Below are 9772 nucleotides of genomic sequence, written 5' to 3'. Positions count from 1 at the left end.
GGGGGGGTTGAAGCATGAAAATCGATGAACTCAGGAGGCAGAGGTTGCAGTGAGCCAAGATCTTGCCACTGCACTCCAGCCTGGAAGACAGAATGAGACTCTATTGCAAAAATAAAATAAAATAAAATAAAATAAAATAAAATAAAGACAAAACTGACGCATAGAGAAGGGGCGAGCCAAGACTATCAAGGAAAAATGGAATAAGAACTCCATTTTTGAACTGTGCCTGACTCTTGTTTCTTTTCTATAGGGTGTGACCCTGTGACAGCCTCAGTTTCTCCTAGCCTGATTAATAGTGTCTCCTTTCTCAAAAGAGTCCTGCTTTAGATGGTCATTCATAAGGTCATACTCCCCATAACCAGATTTTCAGTTACAGATCAATGAATTTACTAGTTAACCCACGTCAACTGTTTCTCAAGGCCATCCAAGCTTTGTTTATTTGTTTGTTTGTTTGTTTGTGATGGAGTCTAGCTCTGTCACCCAGGCTGGAGTGCAACGGCGCGATCTCAGCTCACTGCACCCTCCACCTCCCGGGTTCAAGCCTCCCGAGTAGCTCAGCTTCCCGAGTAGCTGCCATTATGCCCAGCTAATTTTTGTAGTTTTAGTAGAGATGGGTTTTTGCCTGTTGACCAGGCTGGTCTTGAACTTCTGGTCTCGAACTCCTGGCCTCAAGTGACCTGCCCACCTCGGCCTCCCAAAATGCTGGGGTTATAGGCACCCAGTTGCACTTTCCTCACTCTTGGCAACGTCTTAGTCTTTCTTCAGGACCCAGATGACCTTCTCCATGAAGTCTTTCTAGACTTGCTGTAATAAAAGTAACCATTCCCAACTCCCAATTTTTCTCATACCTCTATATCAACACTCATTGCATTACAATGATACATTTTTGCATTTCTCTTCCTTAGCTGAATGTGAAACTTCTCCAGGGGGAAAAAACTATGTTATTTTTAACTTTGTATCCAAAGCATGAGAATACTGTGTACCTGGAACATCACATATTTTATTGTATTATTATTTTATTATTTTGAGACAGTCTCACTCTGTCGCTCAGGCTGGGGTGCAGTGGCATGATCTCGGCTACTTTTGTATTTTTAGTAGAGACAGTGTTTCACAATGTTGGCCAGGCTGGTCTCGAACTCTTGACCTCAAGTGATCTCGGCTTACTGCAATCTCTGCCTCAGCCTCCTGAGTATCTGAGACTACAGGTGCAGGCTGTTTTGCAATTTTTATAGAGATGGAGTTTCACTATGTTGCTCACCCTGGTCTCTAATTCCTGAGCCCATGCAACCTGCCAGATTCAGCCTCCCAAAGTGCTGGGATTGTACGCATGAGCCACGGTGCTCAGCCTCATGTATACATGCATGCATACATGTACGTATACAAGCACACATATCTGTGTGTATACATGCATCCATACATGTTTGTATGCATGCGTGGGTGCATGCATGTATGTGTACATGTATGTGTATATATGTGGCTATATGCCATGTATACACGTGTGCGTGCATGTGTGTATGCATGGGCATACATGTGTACGCATGTGTGCATGCATGTACGTGTATATGCATGTGTACATGTGTATATGTGCATGTGTGCATGTGTGTATGTGTGTATACATGTATGTATACATGTATGTATAGGTTGTGTGTGTGTGTATTTTTTTTTTTTAACTAAAAAAACAACAAAAGAAAGACAGGATCTCACTATGTTATCCAGTATGGTCTTAAACTCTTGCGTTCAAGTGATCCTCTCACCTTGGCCTCCCAAAGTGCTAAAATTACCAGCATGACCATCATGCCTGGCTGCCTTGTATATTTTAATATTTGTTGAGGAATAAAGGAAAATAAACAGAAAATCCATTAATTTGTTTACTTTGTCATCTTAACAGTCTTAATAATTTTGCTCAGTGTTTTCCATTATAGAGGAAATGACTGTTAATGATGGCTCCCATCATTAACTGTTGATGACTGTTAATGAGGGATCCCAAAATAGTTAAGGTGGGTCGGCAGTTGAATTTAGGCATGAGCTTATGTGACAGGGTAGGCCCTAATAGTTGTTTATATTTCCTTGTATTGCAAAATGCATTGTTTCGTGCTTTTTCACGTTTTAGACAACACTTCAAATTTATACCTACAATGATATAAAAGGCTAACAACAATCAGATGTGATTTCCAAACTATAAAATTATTAGACTAGGGGAGGATGCATCTTTTTCACAAATTAGTTGTTAGTTTGGTACCAATTTGTGTAAATGTTATAACACCTTTTGCCAATTCTGAGCTTCAAAAAATAATATATTTATGTAAACTTGACTCTGAAAACTTTGCCTCGTGTTAATCTTGATGCATTTAATTATATTTTATGAGGTACTTATTACCAAAACTAGTTTAAAGACTATTTGATATCACTTTCTTAACATCAGAAGGCCAATTTGTGTACCTTTCTAATATTATGCTGACTTGTAGCAAATATTTTCTTTCAAGGCCTGAAATGTATTTTTCCCGTAGAATAAAAGTATCTTTGTTTGCACTTTACTATTTAATTATATTTCTCCTATTTCTGACAATTGTCATCTAATTGCATTTGTTTCTGATTGACTACTCTAGGTATATCAGCAAGAAGATGAGATCTACAATATACTATGGTTTGTGTAATATTTGAGAATTGTAAAGTATTGTATGCTCTGTCACAAGGAATAATTTGCCAAAGATAAATCCTTCTAATAGGTAATTTTATTTTTTATGGGTTGAAACAGTAAAGGGAGAAATAGCGAAAACAAAAGTTAGTAATGTAGATGAAATGAGACAGAATGAATGTACTTCCTCAATTAAGGAATAATAATAAAACTTTATATCCATGTCCCTGGAATTGTTATAAATATTTTACATATGTTAACTTGTTTAGTCCTCACAACAACCTATTTATAGACAAAGAAACTGAGGCAAGAGGCTGGGCACAGAGCCTTACACTTGTAATCCTAGCACTTTGGGAAGCTAGGGCAGGAGGATTGCTTTAGGTCAGGAGTTCAAGACCAGCCTGGGCAACATAGCAAGACCCTTTCTCTACAAAATAAAAATAAAAATAAAAATAAAAAAGCTGAGGCAAGAGAGGTTAAGTGACTTGCTTAGGTCACATAGCTAGTAAATGGTGGACTAGAATTCAAACTCGGCCTGTCTTGCTTTCATAGTATTCAGGCTTAGCCAATAGTTTATACTGTAACCTAAAGCAAAGCATTCTTAAGATAAAGTATTTTGTAGAGATTCTAAAGCCAGGAGGTCTAGATTATCTTAACAGCCTTTGTTTCTTAGTAAATGTTAAATTCAAGTTTTAATTATATCGTTGGTGATTCTGTAAAATGATACAATAAGAAACAGATTTTGTTGGAATTTTCCTGAATTATTTTGTGAGAAAAAAAGCACTTACGAAAAAGATTGTTCTTTTAAATTCTTCCACTTTTTTTTTGTGCTCTTAATGAACTGTTCTGCAATGACATTATGTTTCATAAAATTCCTCTTAACTGAAGCAAATTATATGGTCAAAGGAAAGGGCAAGATGTTTAAATTTCCAGCGCATCTTAGCAGAAAAACATGATATACCTTCCTAGGTCTCAGATGGTGAAATTGACTTTCCTAAATCTCAGATGATGAAGTATACATTACATTGGTTATCAAACTAAATAATGCTAGACCAAAATCTACTTTGCAAATTGAATTTTGAGAGTTGAACATCTACTATATGTTGTTTAAATTAACTCAATACTGTACTTGTTTACTTAAATAGCATTGGCTTTGGAGTCTGATAGAGCCGGGTCCAAACTCCCATCGTTCTCACTTATTGAATGTCACCTGGGCATTTAACTTAATCTTTTTGGGTTCTAACTGTACAGTTTATGACTGTTGTGAAAATCAAGTTAATGGTTAAATAATTTCCCTAGCATGTCATTTATGTTCCCTTTTTCAGTAAATATTAGTCAATCTCTCTCCATAATAAACTTACTGAGTTTGTTTACACACATACACAAGCTGCATAGTCTAGGTGAAGATTTTAACATTATGAGCTTAAATAAACTAGAATGAGTCATAACTATCTATCTAAAATGAAAGAAATTTCCAAAAACACTTTTAAAAAGATAATAGGCTGGACGTGGTGGCTCACGCCTGTAATCCCAGCACTTTGGGAGGCCGAGGCGGGCGGATCACGAGGTCAGGAGATCAAAACCATCCTGGCTAACACAGTGAACCCCGTCTCTACTAAAAATACAAAAAATTAGCTGGATGTGGTGGCGGGCACCTGTAGTCCTAGCTACTCAGGAGCCTGAGGCAGAAGAATGGCGTGAACCCAGGAGGCGGAGCTTGCAGTGAGCCAAGATTGCGCCACTGCACTCCAGCCTGGGTGACAGAGCGAGACTCTGCCCAAAAAAAAAAAAAAAAAAAATTAGCCTGATGTGGTGGTAGGTGCCTGAAGTCCCAGCTACTGGGAGGCTGAGGTGAGAGGATCACCTGAGCCTGGGAGGTCGAGGCTGCGGTGAGCCGTGATTATGCCCCTGCACTCCAGCCTGGGTGACAGAAGGTGCTTAAGTGCCCACAAGGTGCTAAACCCTGGGATCTGATGGCAAACTAGTAATTCTTTTTAAGACAGAGTCTTGCTCTGTCACCCAAGCTGCAGTGCAGTGGTGTGATCTCACTGCAACCTGTCTCAAAAAAAAACAAAATGAAAAGATAAAAACAGTTGATATTTACATGGGGCATATTTGAACATCTTTTGAATTTAGCTTCCGTTAAGAATAAACATTAGTGGTTCGATCGAGGAAAGTATGGATTAAAACAAGATTAAGCATGAAATTTTAAAAGAAAAATGAGTATGTAATTTAATTTAATTTTTTATTTATTATAGAAAAAGTCTCACTCTGTTCCCAGGCTGGAGTACAGTGGCATGTGATCTTGGCTCACTGCAACCTCTGCCTCCCAGGTTCAAGCAATTCTCCTGTCTCAGCCTTCTGAGTAGCTGGGATTACAGGCACGCACCATCATGCCTGGCTAATTTTTGTATTTTTAGTAGAGACAGGATCTCACCATGTTGGCCAGGATGGTCTCAAACTTCTGACCTCATGATCCACCCGCAATGGCCTCCCAAAGTGCTGGGATTACACGCATGTCTGGCCAAGTATGTGATTAAAAAAAAAAAGACTTTAGGCCGAGTGCGGTGGCTTACGCCTGTAATCTCAGCACTTTAGAGGACTGAGGCAGGCGGATCACAGGTCAGGAGATCGAGAACATCTTGGCCAACATGGTGAAACCCTGTCTCTACTAAAAATACAAAAACTAGTTGGGCGTGGTGGTGTGCGTCTGTAGTCCCAGCTACTCTGGAGGCTGAGGTAGGTGAATCGCTTGAACCTGGGAGATGGAGGTTGCAGTGAGCTGAGATTGCGCCACTGCACTCCAGCCTGGGCGACAAGAGCGAAACTCCATTTCAAAAAAAAAAAAAAAAAATTTTAATTAGGCATTTGGATATGAGTTAGCATAGCAGCTGAGAAGAACATGAACTCTAGTAAACTCTAGTCAACTCTAGTCACTCCCCTGGACCACACCCACATATATAAATACAGGATACCAGTGGTTTATCAAGATTAGGTGCTGAACTGATAATTTGCCCGGAACCTTTGTATCATTTAAAGGCAATTTACAGTAACACAGTATCTTAGGATCTGAAGGCTTTTACAAAGTTACCATTTCATGCATAACAAACCAATGTAAGTTAATCACCTGAGCTGATAATTATTTTTCTACTTAATTCTAAACATGCTTAGAAAAAAGACAAGAATTATTTTTTTCTTGGCATTAGCACCACAAATTTCATGTTAATTGATTCTAACTTTGTTTATGAAACTTCAAATTTACTCCATTTCTGGAGGATCACCTTGTTTTCACCTTATTTTTTAAGTTTTTATAGGGCTGAAAATTTGCAGTATGCCTATCTTTTAAAAATAATAATACACGCACCAGAGAAAACTGAATTGTGATCTTTAAAATGTTTATATGAAAAATTATTTATAACAATGACAAAGATGGAAAAAATGTCTGATATTGAGCCAAAAGTTATGCTGTTGACTGTCAAGTAGAGTATGGGCTTTGGAGTAGGTCTTCAGGGCGTGATTAGTTGAACTACTATGTAATTACTCTAATTCTTTGGCTTAATTTTATAAGGTAAAGGAGGAGGTATGGAAGTTAACGTGTATTTTTCTCACAAAGAAAAACCATTTAAAAATCTTTATAAAGGAGAAAGCTGAGAAATTTTTCCAGAAAATTTCAGAAGCCACTGAAATTTTTCTAGTGACTTCTGTCAATGGATAAATAAGCATTTTATCTATTCATTCAGTCAACAAATATTTAAGTGTCCACAAGGTGCTAAACCCTGGAATCTGATGGCAAACTGGTAATTATTATTTATTTATTTATTTTTAAGACAGAGTCTCACTCTGTCACCCAAGCTGGAGTGCAGAGGCAAGATCTTGGCTCACTGCAACCTCTGCCTCCCAGGTTCAAGTGATTCTCCTGCCTTAGCCTCCCGAGTAGCTGGAATTACAGGTGCCTACCACCATGCCTGGCTAATTTTTGTATTTTTTGTGGAAACAGGGTTTTACCATGTTGCCCGCCACCATGCCCAGCTAATTTTTCTATTTTTTGTAGAAACGGGGTTTCGCCATGTTGCCCAGGCTGGTCTCAAACTCCTGGGCTCAAGTGATCCTCCCACCTTGGCCTCCCAAAGTGCTGGGATTAGAGGCCTGAGCCACTGTGCCCAGCCACAAACTGGTACATCTTATTCAGACATTTGTGGCATTTCCAATTTTATACACATATTTGTACACTAATTTTTTTAAAAAATTTCTTTTCAGAGTAGTTTTAAGTTCACAGCAAAACTGAGCAGAAAGTACAGAGGGTTCCCATATACCCCCTGCCATTCCCTCCACCAGCCTCCTACACTATCAACATCCTGCACCAGAGCGCCGTATTCACAGGTATACACTATTATAGGATCATACAGAATAGTTTCACTCACAGCCCTAAAAATCCTCTGTCATCTATTTGTCCCTTTCCTCTGCTCCATGGCAACCACGGATCCATATACCGTTTTCATACTCTTCCCTTTGCTAAAGCTGTTGTTTTAAAACGAAGTTTGGGTAAACATAGTTTAACTAGGGTCAAGTATAATATAACTGATCTTTAATCTACTGATTATACTCAATTTAGCAAATTTGTTAACTCTTAAGAATATCTACATTCACATTTCTTTGGCCTCATTTTTTTTTGTGTTATTGGTCATACTGTATAAAATCCTTTGTCGTAAGGTTTCAGAAAACATTTTTTTCAAAAAATGCAGAATATAAAACAATGCTTAAATTAAGCAATTGGTATAGTTCCTTAAATCTAAGAGGGCATTTAATTATAAGATGCAGCATTATTTTATATATCACTAAGATGCACTATTATTTTATATTTGAGTAAAAAAAAAATAAACCACAAGCCATTGGCTGGGCACGGTGACTCACGCCTGTAATCCCAGCACTTTGGAAGGCTGAGGCCAGTGGATCACCTGAGGTCAGGAGTTCGAGAGCAGCCTGACCAATATGGTGAAACCCTGTCTCTACTAAAAATACAAAAATTAGTCGGGCGTGGTGGCATGCACCTGTAGTCCCAGCTATCCGGGAGGGTGAGACAGGAGAATTGCTTGATCTCGGGAGGCAGAGGTTACCATGAGCCTAGATCATGCCACTGCACTCCAGCCTGGGCAACAGACCGAGACTCCATCTGAGAAAAAAAAAGGAAAAAAGAAAAAACACATGCCAATTAATTGTAATATGGCATTGAGTGTGAGATGCATTCCCATTTCAAAGAAATTAAAATTTATTAGTGTTTTTTTGAAGTGTGCTTTAGAATTAACTACAACAGTAAATTTTTGTTTGGAATGTTATTTCAATGTTAGGATTCTATTCTGGTTTTGTTTTTTTCTTTCTTTCTTTCTTTTTTTTTTTTTTTTGAAAGGGTCTCACTGTCACCCAGGCTGGACTCAAGTGGCACGATCACAGCTCACTGCAGCCGCCACTTCCCAGGATCAGGTGATCCTACCACCTCAGCCTTCCCGGTAGCTGGGACTACAGGTGCCATCACCATACCTGGCTAATTGTTTTGCTTTTTTGTTTGTTTGTTTGTTTGTTTTTTGTAGAGACAGAGTTTCGTCATGTTGCCCAGGCTGATCTCCCAAACTCCTGGCTTCAAGCAATCCTCCTGCCTGGTCCTCCCAAACTGCTGGGATTACAGGCATGAACCACTGCGCCTGGCCCTCAATCCTGCTATTTTTATCAACCAGAAACTCTCAACAGCGGGAATTTGATTTTGAAGCATTGTTCTTTCCCACTGATTCTACACCAGTGGAACCAAGGATGTTAATCGAGGAATGGTTCGGACATTAACTCTTCTAGTTGTAGTTTGTCATTTATTTGCAGATTGAGGTAGATCATTCAGTCACTATTAACTATCATAAACAGCAATAATAAACAACTTTTCTTTCTGTCTTTTTTTTTTTTTTTTTTTTGAGACGGAATCCCGCTCTGTTACCCAGGCTGCAGTGTAGCGGCGCAATCTCGGCTGACTGCAACCTCCGCCCCTCCAGGTTTAAGCAATTCTCTGCCTGAGCCTCCGGAGTAGCTGGGATTACAGGCGCCCGCCACCACACCCGGCTAATTTTTTGTAATTTTAGTAGAGACAGGCTTTCACCATCTTGGCCAGGCCGGTCTTGAACTCCTGACCTCGTGATCCATCTGCCTCGGCCCCAAAGTGTTGGCATTACAGGCGCGAGTCACCGCACCCGGCCACAGCGTCTTTTCAAAATTGAATTCAATTCTGAAATCTCTCAAGGGAGGTCGTGGATTATTTAAAAGGAAATTACTTGAAACAATAAACATAAAACAATGTAGAAATAGCATAAACTCATCTAGATTGAAGAAACAGAAACATGGAGTACTAGCATCTTTTTGGAATTACTTAAAATTAGGACAAATAGTTACCCTACTACCCAAGTGGCATTTCTTTCCATTTTAGAGCTGTGCTGTCCACATATACAATCAAAATTTTCTAGTAGTTAGCCACAGTTAAAGTCTTTAAAAAGAGAAATTAACTTAATAATTTATCTAATTTAATGTAATATGTCCAAAATATTATCTTTTCAACATGCAATCAATATAAAATTTACTAACGAGATGGTCTTCCACATCTGGTGTACTGTTTACACTGTACTCCACAGAGTGGCGAGCTGCCTTTCCAACCCTCACTTAGCCACATGAGGCTACCGTATTGGACAGCAGTCTTAGGGGATTTCAGTATCAACTGATTCTTTAATTCTGAGTTTGAGAATTTCTTTTTATAATACACACGGTCGCTAAGGCGCTTAGAGATCTGTGAGGCGCATGGAGATTATTTCACTCTCAGGTCCCTTTTGATCCAAGATCCCACAGCACTAAAAGCAGTAAGAGGGAAGGCAATGGGCAACCCTTGCGCCCAGGAAGGTGGCCTGGAGGAGGGCCTGGTTCCTCCGAGCAGTGCCCGGCGGGGAGGCTGCAGACGCGGCGTTGGAAGTGGGATTTCGAGACAAGCTCCGGCAGCTGCCCGGAACCCGTGTCTTTTTCTGGGGCGCCCGGGAACAGCAGGGCCGGACGGAGGGAGAGCAGCCTCCGGGCCATGCACAGGGTCCCGAGCCGCCACCGCCGCCAAGGGAGCTC

The sequence above is a fragment of the Mandrillus leucophaeus genome, unplaced genomic scaffold (genome assembly GCF_000951045.1).
Source record: "Mandrillus leucophaeus isolate KB7577 unplaced genomic scaffold, Mleu.le_1.0 Scaffold410, whole genome shotgun sequence".
Lineage (NCBI taxonomy): Eukaryota > Metazoa > Chordata > Mammalia > Primates > Cercopithecidae > Mandrillus > Mandrillus leucophaeus.
This window is presented reverse-complemented; position numbering follows the sequence as displayed.